We start from the raw sequence: 19282 nt of genomic DNA on the forward strand, positions 1-19282 counted from the left end.
CCGCCGATCCCGGAGCAGTGGTCATATTCCACGGGGGATCCGTAGGCGGCGCGACCCCGTTCGGATCGTGTGCTCCATTCCGGATCTGGTCAACTGATCCCGGCGCGCTCCAAAACGCCCAGTGGAATTCGCCATCAGTCAACCCAAAAGGTTTAGTGGTATTGAATTTGGCGTAAGGGTAGTGAATTTGGGATACGCGGAAAAGACTACAGTAGTGGTAATTGCCTACACCAAAACAGCTACCGTGATGATTTCGGCGTACGCAATAACCACTACCGTAGTGATACTAGTTTTCGGTGTAGTATACCGGCCCTTCTCGTCCACCGCCATTCTTCTTATTCGTTTGCAACAACGTTTTCACGTAAGCAATTCGTCATTATCGTCTTCTTTTGTGTTTATAAAACAGAGAAACAAGCGGATGGTTCCATCGATGAGAGAACCAACAAAGTACGAGCGGGGTTGTTTTGGGGACGCTTAAGCCCATGCCTACTTCCTTTTTTTCCTTTTCGGAGACGCGCCTGGCAGAAGGTCTGCGGGCGCCACTTTGACCCCCCACGAAAATACATCGCGAACGCCGGCTCGCCTTAAGCTCAAGAAATCAAGACATGTATGTACATGCCTCCAGCACCAGCCGATGCTCATTAATGTTCCCGACTGCTGAGGCTGGCGCAGTCGGACAAGACATGAAATAACTCGAGCGATCTAAAACCTACTGCCACCGCGCACAGAAGGACATAGGACGAAAGCAGACGAAAGTTACCGCCATGGAGGTAGGCAAGATTACGAACCTGAAGAAGCATTACATCACGGTACCGCGCTAAGATTTTACAGAGCGGCTTTACGTGACGTATTTTCAACTTAAAACCTCGCCGGGCGCCATGTTAATTAAGTTTGTCCCTGTTTTTCTATGGGTAAAAGCTCTTACGCGATGCAATCCACTCCGTCTGCGCGAGTAGTCAGCGACACAAAGGGCCGTCATCGGATTCTCGATTTTGTTTTGTGTTTGTTGGTATTTATTGAGGCTGCAGACGAGCCGGCGTTAGAGACGACGAACTGTCTCCGGCCAAAATGGCCCCATTTGATGCCTCCGGAACTACTACGAAACAGAAGGAAGTATGCGCCAAGAAACTTACGGAGTGGAGGAGAAAGAGAGGGATATCAGAACGCCGAGCTTCTGGTTGGAAGGATTAATGGGTACACCTAAATGCTAGCTGCCTTTGTCTTCACTGCACTCGTCGAACGCTTTAGAACGCGGAACGTCGGCGGTCGGCGTTTGGTTTTCCCATTCGAACACGTTCGATGAGTGCAGTGGAAACAAAGACAGCTAGCTTTAGTTCTACCCACTAATCCATCCAACCAAAGATCGGCGTTCTGACGTCGCTCTCGTCTCCTTCTCTCCCTCAGATTGTTGGCGGATACTGAGCGTGACTTTCTGCGGCACAAATACGTCCTTAATGGAACCTATTTAGTCATTTCGTCGACGGAGCCACCCACCGGGCTTGCGCGTTTCACCAACACCCAATACGACGAAAAAAAAAAAACCGCTAATTGTCTGCACTCAAAATAAGGGGGAAAGTGATGGATGCCGTTCATCAACACGCGAGAACGCTGCTTCTTGAAAGTGAAAAAGCCGTTTCGTAAAACTGGAGTGCCTAGATTTGAAGAGTGTTTTCAACTCCTCGATCGGGTTCACGTGGCATATGGGCAGCCTTGGCAATCTGAGCTGCGAGGAGGGAACGCACGCGTTGGTCGTCTGCGAGCGTCTCTGCCTTTCCGGCCGCTTTGCTTCTCTCCACGCGACAACGCAACGCATGCGCACTAGAGACCGATCCACTCGGATGGCGTGCGCCATTAAAGTGCAAACGCTTCGGTCTCCTAGTTTTGAGTTGCTCCCTCTCCAAGAGCTAGGCTGTCTACGTGAAACTGGCCCATATGGCGCCGTGACGGCGATACGTAAGCGGTCCATTAAGACAATATAGTGTGCCCACTGACGGCGTAACAGACAACGTTCGGTGCCCTCCGACTGAGCCACGCGTCCGACGTATATCCCGTCTCTTCCGGGAAGACTTCCGGAAGAAGGTGGTTACGGCTCGTTAGCTCTGTCTAATAGGTTTCTAGGCCAGTCAAACGACATTTTTATGGGATTACTGGGATCCTAATAATACGGCGAAAATGAAAACATCTACGCGTGTTTCTTGTCTTTTTTATTTATTTATTTTTTTGTGAATTATTTTAAAAACGAATTTGGGACCAAGTAATAACATTACGCTGAATTTCTGGCGCAGGCGCGAATGTTTTGCTCATTCAAACGCTTCCGACGAGAAATCGTTTCGTAGTGTAATTTTCCGCCATTATGGGTCGTTTGCGAAGGGAATGGAGGGGCGAAATTTTATAAAGAAAGATTTCAAAGGACGCACCGGATGGCAGGTGATTTCCGACAAAAAAATGAGTCATTGTTTTCCCTAGGACTTTAGGCGCCATTCGAATGTGAACACTTATTACCTGAACACAATAGCACGTATTGGGGCAGATTCCAAGACAAGTACCAAGACGTGCGATGGTATACAAGTCAAGGAAAACTTAAGAAACCGCGGGTGGGGCTTCATAGCATTTGATTGTCACTTTAGAGCCAATGAAATTTCAGAATTGGCTAATAATAAGGTCGAAGAACGAATCAGGGAGAAATAAGTCTGCACGCAATAACCCGCGTGTTTAGTAAGCTCTCGCTGACTATAGGCATTGTGCGTCTATTTTGGTGTACCGCATTAATGATTATAGATAAACAATATTTCTAGATGCAATATTCGGGTGTGCTGGGCTAATGTTCAAACAGTTTTCGTGAAATTGAAAGGTAGAGGTCTCAACAATCGTTGAATTTATCGTTTTAGAGTGCAGATCTTAAGCGCCCGTTTTCGGCTTGAGCGGCGTCGCCGTCGGCGTCGGCGTAACCACGCGTTGCATTACGTGACGTTTTCCATAATGACGTCACGCGTGACGTCACGTGTGATGTCACAAAATTCACGAGTGGCGTCACTCGTGACGTCCCGCGCGTTGCATTATGGGTAAATTTTCCCGCTAAATTTAGCGGAAACATTGGGGAATTGCAGTAGACCGTTTCCGCAGCCCGCTAAGCACCTGGATAGCGCTCCTGGACTATGCAGATAAAGCTGGCGGCGCGCATGCGCAGCTGTTGCGTTTTCTTCGGGAATACCGTAGGGGAGGAGAAAAACGATCTACTACAATTCCCTATTTTTCCCGCGAAATTTAGCGGAAAAAAATCCCCGCGAAATCTCCCAGAATTATTTCCGCGCTAACTTTGGCGGAAAGAATTCAGCACTACATTTAGCGGAAAATTTTTCTCGCTAAAGTTAGCGAAAGAAATTTCCCGCTTAATCTAGCGGAAAAATTCCCCGCCAAATTTAGCGGAAAACTTTTCCCGCTAAATTTAGCGGGGAATTTTTTCCGCTAAACTTAGCAGGGAATTTGTTCCGCTAAATTTAGTGGGAAAGCTTTCCCGCATAATTTAGTGGGAAAATTTATCCACTAGATTTAGCAAACAAAAATTTAGCGCGGAAATATTCCCCGCTAGATGTAGCGGAAAAATTCGCCCCTAATTCTACCGGTAAATAGGAGGGGAGCAGGAGAGGAGGAGGGGGAGGGTACGGATGAGGAGGAAGGCCACACTTTCCCCTCCGTACCTTCCTTTTCTCCTCCTCAAGCGCTGCGCTCTAATTCGGCGTTACAGGGGATTGGAAACGACGTTCATTTTTATTATTTTTGCGCTTACAACAAACTTGCCGCGACGTCAACAGGCCCCTCTGACCTGCCTTACCTCAAGTTGAAGTAACAGCGGCCACAGCTGTTATCGAAACTTTAAAGGCAGCCATTGCGGAATATGAATCCCTACGCTTAGAGGGCATTTCGATGCAAGCGCTACGATTAAAGCACTCGGATAATGAACGTGACTGGCGTCGAAGGTATAGGCTCACGAAGCTCTCATGGTCCCGCCAGGCCTGACGAATTCCGAGTAGCCGGCACCTAATCATCCTTTCCCTAATTGGAACGGCCACGACGCAACTGGACTGCGTGGTAGGGATACGCAGCGCGGTCCTTGGGGACTCGATATAATCCCCAGGTGCCGTCCATACGAACCGCTCACGTAACTCCCCCGACGCTGCGTGGAGTAACTGAGCAAACTGCTCCTAAGTATGGGCTCTGGATATTGCAGGGCGGCATTCCCCTGCACTCCCTTCCCACCCCCCCCCCCCCCCACCCCCCAAAAAAAAAATAAAAAAAAGCCTGTAGCCTTTCCAGTGGTGAAGAGGGAAGTCCAGCGAAGCTGTACTATGGTGGGAATGAAGTAATGACCGGCCGCAACTCGGCAAGCCAGAGTGGAAAGGCCCCAAAGCTTGCCGTCGCTCATAGATGGCGGTAGCTGTCCGGAGTTTTGTGTCATCATTTGTTTCCTGACGGACACGATCCTGGGGAAAATAGCCCTTAACAGCTCCGTTGTAGAAAGGATTTAATTATGCGTGAGGTTGTTATGCATTAGTTTAACCTTTCGGGTGCTGATAGACACCCCAGTGAGATCTTCATCATGACCCGCTCATTGCTCATTAAAATTGAGTTCTTAATATAGTACAACTAATAGATTGGTAGAGATTAAACGTTGAGTAATGCAGAAAATGAGTACAAATTAATAATATATATTTTAAACGCTTACGTGGTACTTAGAATGGCCCTAAATTTTATTGACCCAAAGAAAGCGCCTTTAAACCTTCTCGCATTCAATGTGCGTGTCTTTGTCAAGAAAGCAGTCGCAGAGGGCTTGAAAGTCCCGGGGCCGTTTGCTTATCTCGTGGCCGCGGCCGCGGCTGCTGTCAAGAGGGACTTTTATGTCACGTGACCAGCTCAGTCGGGACAAGGAAGTACCTAGCGTTTCTGCCTAATGGCAGAGAAATCTCTGTGTCGCTTCAAGTACAGGACTTTTGTACTCGAAGGGACATGGATTTCTCAGCCATTAGGCAGGGACGCTAGGACGCTAGGTACTTCTTGTCCCCTGGAGCTGGTCACGTGACGAAAATTCCCTCTTGGCCGCAACCGCGGCCGCGGCCGCGAGATCAGCAAACCGCCCCTTGAAAGGTGGGCTCAAACGCCCACCTTTCAAGGGTAGCAACCCTTGTAATAATTTCACATGTCGTTGTTTTATAATTATTTTTATCGTGTCATTTTTATGCATCATTGCTTCTCCTAACGGTATGATTAAAAACAATTTGCTGACGTCTCCGATTTCGAAATTCTCAACGATTTTGAGAAAATTCAAAGCTGTACTTAAGGTCTCCCTTGCAGAGACACTGGAACCTAGAAACGATGTATTCTTGGCTCGCACAACTATATCAACCACGCGAAACTCATCACGCTTTATGAGTTTTGATCTTTTAAAGTAATTAGAGGGCGCTTTTTTTTCCCCCGCGCAGATATTTTTTACACCAATATAATTGACACCAATGCATAGTGTAACGAACTAGAAAATGTCTACCAAAATATTTTTAGGAGTCAAGGCTACAACTACTCCTTGTATTTTTCCATTTTTGTTCCGATATCTACTGAAGAAAACACATCAGTGACAGTGTCAATAATATTAGATCAGGGAAGCACTCTAAAGTGCATACGGCGTGCATGTTTGTCTGCTTTTTGCGCACCTCGTTAGTTTCTTTACGCCCTAAATACTCACACACCTGTTTTCGCTTACCTTCGACCGATACGTGCTCTTTGCGCGCTTTCCATGTTTCCCCTTGATTTGTGCGCCCTTCCTTGCATTTCGATGCGCCAGAGGAGCATCTTGGAGCGCTTGCTCGCCTCATTTGGCAAACATTAGTACATGTCTTTATAAACCCTTTTGAGCAGCGTTATTGAGTCCGTTTTTACAGCGAATTGAACGCTTCATTTGGCCTAAACGGAGACGCTGCCACCATCGCAGCTATCACAGAAAACCATATCGCGGTGTTGGAATCTCTAGGGGGACGCCACAGGAGGGTATTCGAACGCTCTCCATCAATCTTTCCCGGCTTGCGGGGTGACAGCCAATGAAGTTTCGCAAGACCGGGTTGCCTACGCGTCACGCTTCAACAATTCCTATAACTCAGTCGACCAAGAGGTCCAGTGGCCACCGACCCCGACCACCGATCCTCGACGGTTTCGTGGATACGTCCGATAGACGCAAAAGTCAATCGAGGTGTTAAGTCCAATTTTGTGCGTTTATTTTTGACGGCTTATGGCGCAACACATCTTTGATCATTTTAGAGCGCAGCTCTTAGGCACCCGTTTCCGATTTTCGCGGCGTCGACGTCACCGTCGACGTCGGCGTAACCATGCTAGGTTTAGCGGAAAAATTGACGTTACGCCTCAACAGCAATTCAGTTTCCCCGCTACATTTATCGGGGAAAATGACGGCGCATGAGTTGATGTAACATCACCTATAAACAAATTCAGTTTCTCCGTTAGATTTAACGAGAAAATTGACGTCACGTGACCTCAACAGCAATTCAATTCCCCGCTAAATTGGTATCTTCGAAGACGGGGTGACACAAGCAGTCCCTGCAGTCACCCTGTCTTCGAGGATACCATAACCATTGGCAGGGGGTGTACAAAAAGTGCAAAGAGAGGTGCTGGAGGCTCATGCAATAGAAGAAGCTGGTTCGGGGCACTGGGTCAGCCAGCCTTCGGTTTATCTACGCAAAAAAAAAAAAGAGATAGCTTTTATAGATGCCTATGGTAAGACGCCATTGGTTGTTACGGCGTTTGTTGGTTTTGCGATGTTTTCTTGTTTGATCCGTTTTTAATAAAACTTCAGTTGATAGGGCTCGTCCTGTGCTCTACTCTCGTTGTCGTCGACTTTTTGCGCGCTGTTTCCAATTTCTTAAGTCATGAACCAACTCGCCTGCATCGCCACGTTAATTCAGCATGGAGTCGCCACAACCTTCCCTAAAGCCGAGTGAAAAGATCAGACACTTCGGAAGAAGATCCAATTGATCGTCGCGCCCCTAGGGGCTGAATAGAGAACTACGTCGATGAGGACAGCAACAACACAGGTGACTTTTTTGTGTTTTGTCGCATCGCTCGGCCCATGTAGCCGAAGGCTGCGTCCGCGTTCGACCGGGGCCCCCATTGAATCAGTGAAGCCAAACGCGGACGCACCACTCGTAATTTTTTTTTACTTCACCTTTATCGCGTGAGCGCGAGGAAATATTGGGCATAACTCATGACCAATTTTCGCCTTGCTCTCAATCGAGAAGGATGATGTATAGAATCCCGTGCAGAGGTCTTGTGTTGGTAAACACCGAATTCCGGAGAACACAAGCTGGACATAGCGCCCCCTGTAGGTCGATCTCCTCGCCCTTAGGGGACAGCACCACAATGATGTGCCCCTAGAACACCCCAACATGGCGAAGAAGTTGCGCGGTGCCATCCGTACTAGTATCGTTCAAAAAGGGAGCGCACAGGAGCCTCTTTGCAAACCGAAGTAAAGAGTGCTCGTGCACAGATTTGATCAACTTTCAGTGTGCTAGAGCGCCCATCTGCCTATAGCTTTGACTGCATGGTCACAGGAAGTTGTCCAAGCTTGTACACCTTTGCAAGTGGGATCCCAGCTTAATCTCGAACCGCTCGGCGAGGTTAGGCGAACTTACTTCCAACCAGGACTTGGTTGCTTGCATAGAGTTATTACAATAAACGCTAGAGGCTCAGCTGGCGCTGGTGTGCTGTTGCAAATTGAAGCAGACAGCATGCAGTCAGAAATTGACTTCCGGTAATGCATTTCTATGGGAAAAAGCGAGTGCATTTTCTCTCTGCGCTCGATTATAAGAGCAAATATCACGAATAATATGTACGTACTAGGCACATTGGAACATTTCTCAGTCACGCAGACGAAATAATTGGTCAGTTACAGCATTTTTATTTGAAATTCGCGGCATTAAAAACGGTGTTAAAACCGCTTCGTACGTGTATTTTTGTGCACTGTCGGACACTGTTAGCGCGAACACGGCGTCGACGCTTTCCAGCATGGGGGATATACGTGCCAAACGAACGAACGACATGTGGAAAACCAAGAGAGACGGCAAGAACTACGCAGTAATACTGGGTAAGTAACTCCTTGTGCTTGCAGACGATCAAAATAAGTTGAAAGTCACGTAATATTCTCCGATTTGCAATAAATAAGTACTGCTTTATTCTTTCTGCTCATGAATATGTGCGAAGATGCTTGTTCTGTGTTCAAATCATCGCCCGCACGCTCCAAATCTTTGCAAATAGGGGGAAGTCAGAGGACAGGTGCGCGATAAAAACTGCCCAACATAGGAAATAATAAGAAAACACACCTTTCGTAGCCCACGTACTTTATTCTTTACGTTTCAAACGTTGTTTTTTTTTTTAACTGCTTGTAGAGATGCACGACGGGGTCATTTTCATATAGTGAGAGGACAGGCATATTAGCAATATATAAGCACCAACGGAATGCTGGCGAACTTTGAACACACTCTACATTCCTTTCGATCGTTATTTTGCTTAGAATCGTCGCTCGTTTCTACATACCTGCCATGGAACAGAGGTTTGGGCCTGAAATATAGCGAAGTTTAACATCGTTCAGTGGCAAAGGAAAAATGCTGTAACTAAAGCAATTACACTTTCACAGTATTAATAAAGGTACATACTACCCGGTACAACCGAAATAACAAAAGTTATTAATGTTATTTTCCGGCGACGAAACAAAATTCACGCGCGTTTTTCCATAGGAATACACAGGAAGACTGGAAAAGTAGACTGCATGCTGTCTGCTTCAATTTGCAACCGGAAGTCCCATAGCCACTAGCGCCAGCTGAGCCTCTAGCGTTTATTGTAATAACTCTATGGTTGCTTGTCGTAGAATGTTGCCAAGCGTCTCTTGCTGAATCTCACACCACTGAGCACGGAAAGAAATTTTTAAAAAATGCATTAAACATACAGGTGTTGTTTTGGACCGCGAAAGAGCACGAACAATTAAATAAAATACCTAAACCAGTCCCAAATCAAAAAAATTGAAAACTATTTAAAGTCTCACCGCGCTCATCAGAGTGCGCCAGAAGTCGCATGGCCATTGCAGCAACGATGGCTGCGCTCGTGTCTGCTCTGGCTTCCATGACATGCTGGAACAGAGCTAGCCGCGATCGTTATAAGTCAGCTCCAACCCTGAATATTTTATGCTAGGATTCTGTGTGTATACTTCCTCCTGCGTTCCGAAACACTGAGTCGCTAACGCTGGCTCTCGGCGGTACACCAGACCCGCCATCTTGTCATCGCGCACCTCAATGACGTGCCCCTGGCGCACCCAAGCATGGCGGAAACGTCACGCGGCGCCAACATCGCTCAAAATGGCAGCGCGCAGGAGCCTTCCTTGCCAAGGTATAAAGGGAGTGTTCACTGGCGGCCATAGCTGTGTGTGCGACTGCTGAGCGCGTGCTGACGGCGAGCTTCCGAAGTTCTTTTGCAACGTGCATTCGGCCCCATCAAGATTGAAGGTCTTAGCAGCCTACTAATGTGAGCTCGCTCTGAGCATGCGCTCTAAACACCGCCCCGAAATATGTCGGCCAGTGAATACCCCCTATAGACGCTTTACACACGCGCCAGATTACAGCCGCCATTGCTGACCTTCTCCTTTTCTCACGGAGATACCGGGCCACTGAGACTGGTGATGACGAGCCTCGAGAAAGGCCAATGCTGGGAAGGACAGAATAAAATTTAAGATGGCAATAACATGGCTTGCTACGGTAATGACGAATCGAAGAAAATGGAATAAGAGGAAACAAAAACTGAAGGTCAGTTATGGCGGCGCCCATGCACAGCTGCTGTAAAGCGTCTATAGACTTTTCCAAAAAAGAGCTCCTGGCACCTTCCAGTTTGAGGGTTCGTGCGTATGGCGTGTGATTTGCTCGTTTTCCGAATCGGCGAACATGCGCGTGCTGGAATGAGGAGATCCCACGCTGGGCTGAGGACTTGGAAATATTGGAATGGTGTTTAATGCTGGGTGGTTCTTGAGAAAGTAGCATAGCGGCAGCGTTCACAAACAATGCCCAATTCACATTCAGCAAAGAAAAATAATAATAAGCTGTTACGTTGCTTTGTTCTTTGCCTAAGGAGTGAAAACAACAACAACCCTCGAGGAATACAGATGTCATTTCTAGAAACTACAAATTACAAGAAAAAATATTACCTCACGTTTCTCGAAGGAACGTGGTTCTAGCCAAGAAAAAAGCTAGTCTGTCCTGAACAAACATACTCAGGCGTGTTTACGCAGCGCAGCTGGTCTTGGGCGCAGGATGGAGCGTGCTTGACGCCGTATAGTTCCTCTTGTGATGGCTTCTCCAGATAGGGACAAGCCTACTCAAACCGACAAGCAAATAGACGAGCGATCGTGCCCGGCAGAGTCGGATTGTTCAACGAACCGGTCTACTCCTAAGTCAATTTCCCCGCGAGCCATCGGCAGCTGAAGCTATCTCCGCGATATCGACTTCCTCCGGGCATTTACTCAGCACGGTTGTCTCTAGAAGTCAGTCTCGTCCGGCAAACCTCATCCTTTGATCGAATTCCGAATATCGACCGGAAAATGGCTCGCTTTTTTTTTCTGTGCGTAATATTTCGCTTTCTTTTCGGTTTTATTATTGTGATTTGTTCTTATTATATATATATATATATATATATATATATATATATATATATATATATATATATATATATATATATATATATATATATATATATAAAGATAGAGAGATAGAAAGGGAGGGAGGAGTGACGGAATAAGTGAACGTTTACCAAACGAAGCATCTAATTATTGATCCGCAGCCGATCAGGTCGTGGCATTCATAGGCCACGCCTCGCGTTTCTTGAACTGTCACTGACCATGCGTCGAGAAACTGAGGGAGAGGAGGACACGAGAGGGACGTCAGAATGCCGAGCTCTGATTGGATAGATTAATGGGTAGACCTAAAGTCAGCTGCCTTTGTGTCTTCCTCTTCCTTTGTTTCCCGTCGCATTGTTCAAAGACTGGTTTGGAAGTGTTTGTTCTTCTTCCACATATTGGTGCAAACTTCGACTTCGTTCTTTTTTCTCTTTTTTTTCTTTTTTTTTTTCTGCACATGCGTTACGGCATAAAGACATATATTTCCGGAAACGTGTATTAGTCGCATAAAGCGAGTGATCCGTGCTTGAACTTAGTTGTAAGTATTCGTTCATTCTCTTATAAATCTATTGCACCTTCAGAATCACAGCTAAATAAATATTTCTCTCAATAATTATTTCTCTTTGCTCTCCCTGGTTTTAATTTTTTTCCGTGTGTGTACTGCACGGCGAAGTTAGGTCTTATTGATTAATTTCTTCTTTTTTTTTTACAGACTATAGTATTCATTGAAGTTATAATATTTAATCTAAATGCGAGGGAATAATGAACATAACGTACAAGGTGATAATGAACTCATTTCGGGGGAAAGAAATACCGTATTGCTCAGAAGCGAACCCAAGGAAAACCTTTCATTGCAATTAGGCGGTTTTCTTGAATTGACAGACTATTCTATGTTGTAAGTATAGCACACACTTAGAACACCAAATATCTCGGAATTTCTCGACATGTAGTCCATTTTCAGTACGCGGTCAAACAAAAAAGAAAACATCCTCAAAATAGTCATTCTGGTTGAATCTAAGAAAAAGTGGAGGACCCACACTGAATTGCGAAGAGATTGAGAAGCTACGATAGTCAACAGCAAATCGGAAAAGCAAGCGTTCATTCAAAATATTTTGCATCAATTAACTCTCAAACACAGCGCCACCAGATCCCCACACCCATCTTACCTCTAGGCTAAATACCCTGTACCATTTTATTTTTTTTTTTGTCGACTACTGTAATTGAAGCTGCATTTTCAACTGCGCATTACGCTCGTGTTTTTTTGTTTTTTTTTACGTAAAATTATGTTTTTTTCCACGCTTGACAGGGGGTGCAAAGTGGAGAAGTCGATGTCACGAAAACTTGATCACGGAACGTCATAAATACCTGGACACAAACGCACATCAAAAAAAAAATGTAAGGGGGTGCAAAATTGGAAAGTTGATTTCACGATATCTTTGTCACGAAATTCACGTCACGCACGTCAAAATAAGTTTGAAGTTATTTTGAACGCGTAACTAAGAAAACAAAACAACCTGTGAGCTCTCATGCACTCTCATGCGCTCTCATGAGCTGTCATGAGCTCTCATGAGCTCTGTAAGCTCTTATGTGCTCTTATGTGCTCTCATGTGCTCTGTGAGCTCTCATGAGCTCTCATGCTCATGAGAGCTCATGAGCACCGTGGTTAGACCAATGACGCGGCAAGCCGAACGTGCTTTCGCGACCGTTACGGAGGCGCCGTCGGCTCTTTTCATTCGTGTGCGCTTCATCCGGAAAAAAAAAAAAAAAAAAAATTTGTATCGTGTATTTGAAATGGCCCAATAGCGCGCCCAAGGGACCTAAACTCGTTAAACACAAAGGTAGGGACGAAGTTAACGGAGTGCACCGATTGGATAATCACGACGATGACTTCGCGTTTTTGTCGCCGAAGCCCAGTCGGGGCGCTCCTCGAACTTTCGTCTCCCACTTTGTGTTTGACGAGTTCAGGGTTCCAGGCTTTCTCGGTCGGTTTACTTCGCACGCAATTCCGCATATGCAACTCGGAGATGAAGGCGCGGGGGGCTGCAACATCGCTTATACGGGACTCCGATCCACGGACATTCTCTTCTTGCTCACCCGCCATCGTCATGCGGTAAGAGTCCGTGAATGTATCTCAAGCTGCCACAAACAACACATACGGGACAAGTGGACAAAGCACGGCATCTCTTATATGACGCCTCCCCCCCCCCCTCCCCCCCCCCCCCCCCCCCCGTTCTCATTTCTTGTGCCACCCACAAGTCTACGGACATTTATGCAGCAGCATTGTACACCTATGCACCGACCAATTTCTATAACCAGATTTTATTTCACAAGAGCCACGGGCTACGCTGATGCACGAGTCGGTGTTTGCTACCACCGCAATCTATGCACAAAAGCCCGGGAAATCCCGGGAAATCTCACTCGGAAGCGAAAACAAGTCATGCGCAATCGATATCTAATAATCACTTCACATTATTCTATGAGTTGCCTGCAACGCGTCTCTGGCTGGCGTGTTCAGCGTCCTATTCCACCCATGCACCGAAAGTGGTCCGAAGGTAGCAACAAATAACGTCACAAAAACCAAAGTGTCATCATCTGTTTTTGCAGTTCTGGCAATTGGGCGAAGAGGTCCTGCAAAACAAAGAAAAAAGAATAAACGAAGGAAGCCGAGTGTCGCTATCGTCGGGGCATTCCAATAGGGTAACTAAAATAGGGTACATGCAACTCAAAGCATGGAGCTATCCATCACCAAGAAAGAGAGAAGAAGGAAGCGAAAAAAACAACACAAAAGAGCCGCTATTATGGCGCGTCTGGGCCTGCGCGATATCAACGTGACCGAGATAATTGGCGGACGTCGCCGGCGAGGCCGAGGTCGTAGAAGTGTGGAAGTCGCCGATCTCGTCGTGCTGTAAGTCTGACTGCGAGGTGAGAAGATGAGGTGAGAATAATAATTGTTTACCATCGCGTTGGCGGTGACAGCAGTATGGAACATCGCTTTGAGAGAAGCATCGAGAATGTCGAGAAACCTGCAGACCTCGTGGGGCCTGGTTTTGGGGCACGAAGCTTGGATTGCGCTCATCTTTGATGCAATAATAAAGCAAAGTCTCAAAGGAAACAAGAATTGTGTTTTCTTTTGAGACAACAGTCTTGGGCGGCATCTTGCAAGTAACGAAGAAAAACGCTAGGCAGGTCAAATGACGCACAAAAACGCAAATTTCCAGTATCTATTCAAAGCCCCAAAGAACTCGGGCAGCATTTTACACACATGAACTCATCGACGAACCCTATAGATGTGCCTCAGCGACTGCTCGCAGCTTAAACATATCCAAGTAGAGGGCACCGTGCAATAAATTCAGGGAGGAAAGCTCTTAAGATCGAGAGCGAAGGAGTTCGTGTTCCGCTGCTACTACCAAACAAGAGATCCGTACTTCTAAACGAGCCTGTGAGAAATAGAGAAAGTGGGAAGATGGCTCCTTAAAAAGAGACATACCTTTTCCGATAAAAGATCCAACGTGTGAACTGAAACGAGTACCGAAACACCACTTCTGGTAAACGGTTCCGCGATATATTAGGGAGTTTTCGTAGACCGCGTTTCCCCCTCCGCTAAGTCCTCCGCAACGAGATAGCCGCTACTGCTTCTGAGCGCCGATAGCCTTGACTGTAGAGTTTCGAGTATCGTAGCGGGCTGCGGAGGGCGTTGCGGGACGGCGAAAACCATCTACGAAAACTCCCCATTACTTGTGCGGTCGCGCATTTGCGGTGTCGGTAGCGCGCGAAATCCCACACGATCGAGGACGCTGCTACAACTATAAAACGAAATGGACAATCGCAACACGCGGCCTCGCTTGAGTAATCACGTCTAACTCGCTTGAGGAGCCTATACAGTTTCTCTGACGTATACAGCCAGCGTGTACAGCTCTAGTCTAGCCTTTAGAATATGGCACCCATAGCGGTATTAGGCTAAGAAAATCGTTTGTGCAAACTGTTTGCTAAAACTCTGCAGTTCTAGCTCGAAATCGAGAAAACCGTGAAGACGAGTTTATTTTAGCTCTGCCATATTAGAAAAAAAGAAAGAAAGAACGGCTATTTTGTATTTTGTGTGGTCTTCTATAACAGTACTGGTATATTTAGTAATTGCACGCGTACTACTTTCGCTCGTCTTTTCCAAGTATACAAAACTTCCTTTAGTAATTCTTGCAATTGAGTAACAAAATAAAATGCCACTCGGAAAGAAAAAAACACTTACGTCAATGCGAACTTTTAGATGCTAACTCTGTATTAGAACTGCGCCTGTCTCGCTCGTGACTTACACGGCACTCCATCCCATCTCCATAACGGAGCATTCGCGTCGACCTCGACAAGGAAGGATTACGGGACTCGGCGTGAATTTCTGCTGGTAGAAGCATGCCTGGCATTTCAAGAATAAAAAAAAATCGAAGCCGAGACACTCTTTCGCGCAACGATCCCCCAAACCCGCGCCGCGCGGCCAAATGTCGCCTGGTGTAACACGAAAACAACGAGCCCTTGGAGACGCATCCATCTTTTAGACCTCTTTGAGGCGCCGCCTAGAAGCCCTAAAAAAGTTCCCTTTTTATTTTTCTGTCCTCGATGTACGCGGCGCCAGGAGCAAGATATTCAACGCTGGCTTCTGAACTCACCAGCTTGACTCTTCCCTGAAAGTCCCTGCGCGGTCTATGAAAGTTTAATGATGCGGTACTGTTGCTTTTCGCACGTCCTCGCGCTGAATCGGAAAATCCTCCCCCCCCCCCCCCTTTCCAGAAAAAAAAATATACAAAAGTTACGCTGATGTACACCTGTATTACATTAAGTGCCACTGCGAGCTTTATTTTTATATTTTTAAAGGAGCACACACGTCGACGTTTTAGGGCGCCGGTATTACCTGGAAAGGCAGGCATGGAATCTAAGCAACGGCATGAAAGTTGCCGGGTGGTTCAGTTTTTATTCTTTGTATATTGGGTAAAAAAAGCACTATAAAACGGTCGATACCGGAAAGCGCATTTTTCAGCCAAATATGATTACGCCATTTTGCCTTCGTTTAATCCGCGCTGAACGACGTGCCAAAATACTAGCAGTTATATTTTTTTGTAACTCAACGTTTGACCGTAAATTAGTTTCATATTATTTTATCTTTTTGCGCAACGGCATCGCTGTACAGTCGTTGCGTTATACTCAATAAAAGAACCAACATGGTGGTCTACTGTATCACGAAGGTGCAATTGTTTTCTTCATAAATTTTATAACAAAACACCTTACACCTATCGTGCTGCTCAACCAAAAGAGTATACGTCATCTTCACACTTAAACCATAACCATGATTTGGAAGGTACACAAGAAAAAAAATGAAAGACGCGTTTACAACTTCTTGTAATGCCGAGTTAGAGCGCAGCTCTGTAGAAGGAGGAGGGTACGGAGAGGAGGATATGCCCCTCCTCCTCCTTCCTCCACCTCCTCTCATTCTCCTCGCCTCCTCCTCCCTCCCTCCTCCCTCGTGACGTCACTCGTCAAGACCTCGTGAAGGTGGTGACCTTCGTCGTGACCTTCACGAGTGACCTTCGTGAAGTTACTGGTGACATCACTTGTGACCCTCGTGACGTCACACATTATGGGAACATTATGGGAACATTGCATTCCGTCTCCTATCGGCGGTTACGCCGATAGAAGACGGAAAAATTGCGCGGGCGCCATACCGCAACCGCTAGCCTTGTTCCTGCTCCACGAGTGGTAACTTTAGTGCGCTACTACGCTTCTCACGCGCTGAAAGTTTTTCCGAAAATGACTGATTTTGTGGTTTTGGACGATTTCTAATTGGAACCATATGTCTGTTTACACTAATTAAAAAGTTATTTAACGAATTTTAATTAATTAGCCGACTTGTCCAAAAAATTAGGCACCAACATAATGTCCACCTGGCCGTATAACCCACCTGCACAAACCGCATTAATGTAGCTTTCACGTTTTTTTTAAACAAATGTGTAAGAATAAAAAACACCCTGTGTGTGTATGTATACATATATATATATATGCAAAAGAAAAAATTCTTTAGCCAACACACACACACATACAATGGCCTATATATATATATATATATATATATATATAACTGAGAAGAAAAAACCCTTAGTGAAAACAGCAACAACGGACGATTTAATCTTCGACGTTTCGGCCGGAGTCCGGCCGAAACGTCGAAGATTAAATCGTCCGTTGTTGCTGTTTTCACTAAGGGTTTTTTCTTCTCAGTTATATACCCACGCCTTCGGTCTCCCGCCACCATGCCCGTTGTATATATATATATATATATATATATATATATATATATATATATATATATATATATATATATATATATATATATATATATATATATATATATATATAAATTCGCAAATTCTACAAATTCGCTTTAACCGTCTTTTTTTTGTGTGTGTGTTGGCTAAAGCATTTTTTCTTTTGCATATATATCTACATATAATGTGTTGTTGGCATATATATGTATATATATATATATATATATATATGTGCAAAAGAAAAAATTCTTTAGCCAACCCACACACAAAAAAAAGAAAGTCAAAGCGAATTTGTAGAAGCACTAACGTTTACGAATGGAAGAGATAAAAGACACGTTTTCGAAAACCTTCTAGCGCATGTTATGTTGGTTCTCTTTTTTAGATTTCACCGCCAAAAGAACTTATTCAGATTTGTCTAGGAGATTAAGCAAAAGTTTACGCTGCCTACTCGTGAAAGTAAACAAGAGAGAGAGCTGAGAGCTGGGGGGCTATGTTGCACGTTTTGGACTCCCATGAGACTTGGGAGAAGGAAGTGACGTCAACGACTAGAGCAAACGCAGATTGGATGTTGACAGAAGAAAACGAAATCAACACCCAATCTGCGTTTGCTGCGTTGTTGACGTCACTTCCTTCTCCCTAGTCTCCTGGGAGTGCAAAACGTGCAACATATAGTGCCCCTGGTGTCAGTCCAGGATTTCGTCGGCGTGCCTACGGCGCCTACCTAAGGCACTCCCACAGTGTTCGTGCGTCATGCATAAGATACACTTTTCGTTCTAGACACGAGTTATGCGTACACGCATCAAACATTTTCGAACTGTTGTATCAGAACATGACTTATATTCGCGGTGTCGTATCGCCACGCGCTTTTCCTTTAATGTATTGATCGCGCGTGACGTGCATCTGATTGTAATCGGTGCTGCCACTAAAAGGGCACACCTTGTACTCTTGTGTTGTTGCGCGAGCTGGGACCGAGGTGTAAAACGACGAGGACGATTTGTGTGTGACGGTTGGAACGCAGTGCTTTTGGCTTTCTGGTTGGATGTCTGAGTGAGTAAATGGTGGACTCAAACGGAGTTCCTTAATTACAACACGAACCTTGTTTGCTTCACAGATATGTATGCTTCGAACTTGTTTTGCAGGCAGTAACAGGACTATCATTCAAAGAAAAAGCACGTCTATTGAGGAGTTCTGGGCACTCAATAATAATGATAATAATGATAAATTTATTGACCCATTCAGACGAGAGAAGTAGGGTGTTAACACGGGTACATAAAAGCCAATAAAGGCTTGCGTGATAATAACAATAATAATAATAATAATCTTTTATTTTCCTTTCTTTCCATTACAAAACAAAAAAAGGTGGAAAGGAGGGCAAAAAGCTGCTGCTGCTTCTTGACGAGGCTCTGGTTCCCATACACACCTTGGCGGGAAAAACAGCGGAAAATAAAAATCCACTACACCCAGAAAAAAATCAAATATACACAAGTACACCATTCCATTCATTATACTTGTTTAAGTAGAAAGTTAACTGAAAGAGATATGGCCACTCAGAAACAAATTTACAACAGATGCGTGACATTACACGGTATCATATAGAAAATGAGATCGTATAGACGCTTTACACACGCGCCAAATTACAGCCGCCATTGCTGACCTTCTCTTGTCTCATCGAGATGCCGAGCAACTGAAACGGTAGTTGACGATCCTCTACAAATGCTTTAGAAAGGGACACAGTTGAACCTAATATGGCAATGACGTGGCCTGCTATGGTAATGATGAAGTGAAATAAACGGAATAAGAGGAAACAAAAACTGAAGGTCAGTTATGGCGACGTCCATGCACGGCTGCTGCAAAGCGTCTATTATAGGGACTATTCACTGGCGGCCATATCCGTGTGCGCTGCTGCTGACCGCGTGCTGACAGCGAGCTTCCGCAGTCCTTTTGGAGCGTGCATTTAGCACCATCAAGGTTGCCGGTCTTAGCAGGCTCTTAATGTGAGCTCGTTCTGACCGTGCGCTCTAAACATCGCCCTCAAATATGGCGTCCAGTGAATACATCCTATAGTATGTCGCTAATGTTCGATTTTCCTTTCCAAATATACACACAACATTTGTTTCAAGTTCATTTAGTAAAGATTGCAGCACATATTTTAATAATGGAAAACCATAATTAGTACAGGGTGTTGAAACATTCCAGGTCTCGCCATGAAGGGTAACGTATTTATGATCTAACTTAGTTAAACATGACAGTGCAGAAATGAAAAAGTATT

This window comes from Ixodes scapularis, unplaced genomic scaffold (assembly GCF_016920785.2).
Source record: "Ixodes scapularis isolate PalLabHiFi unplaced genomic scaffold, ASM1692078v2 PGA_scaffold7__128_contigs__length_106722199, whole genome shotgun sequence".
Classification (NCBI taxonomy): domain Eukaryota; kingdom Metazoa; phylum Arthropoda; class Arachnida; order Ixodida; family Ixodidae; genus Ixodes; species Ixodes scapularis.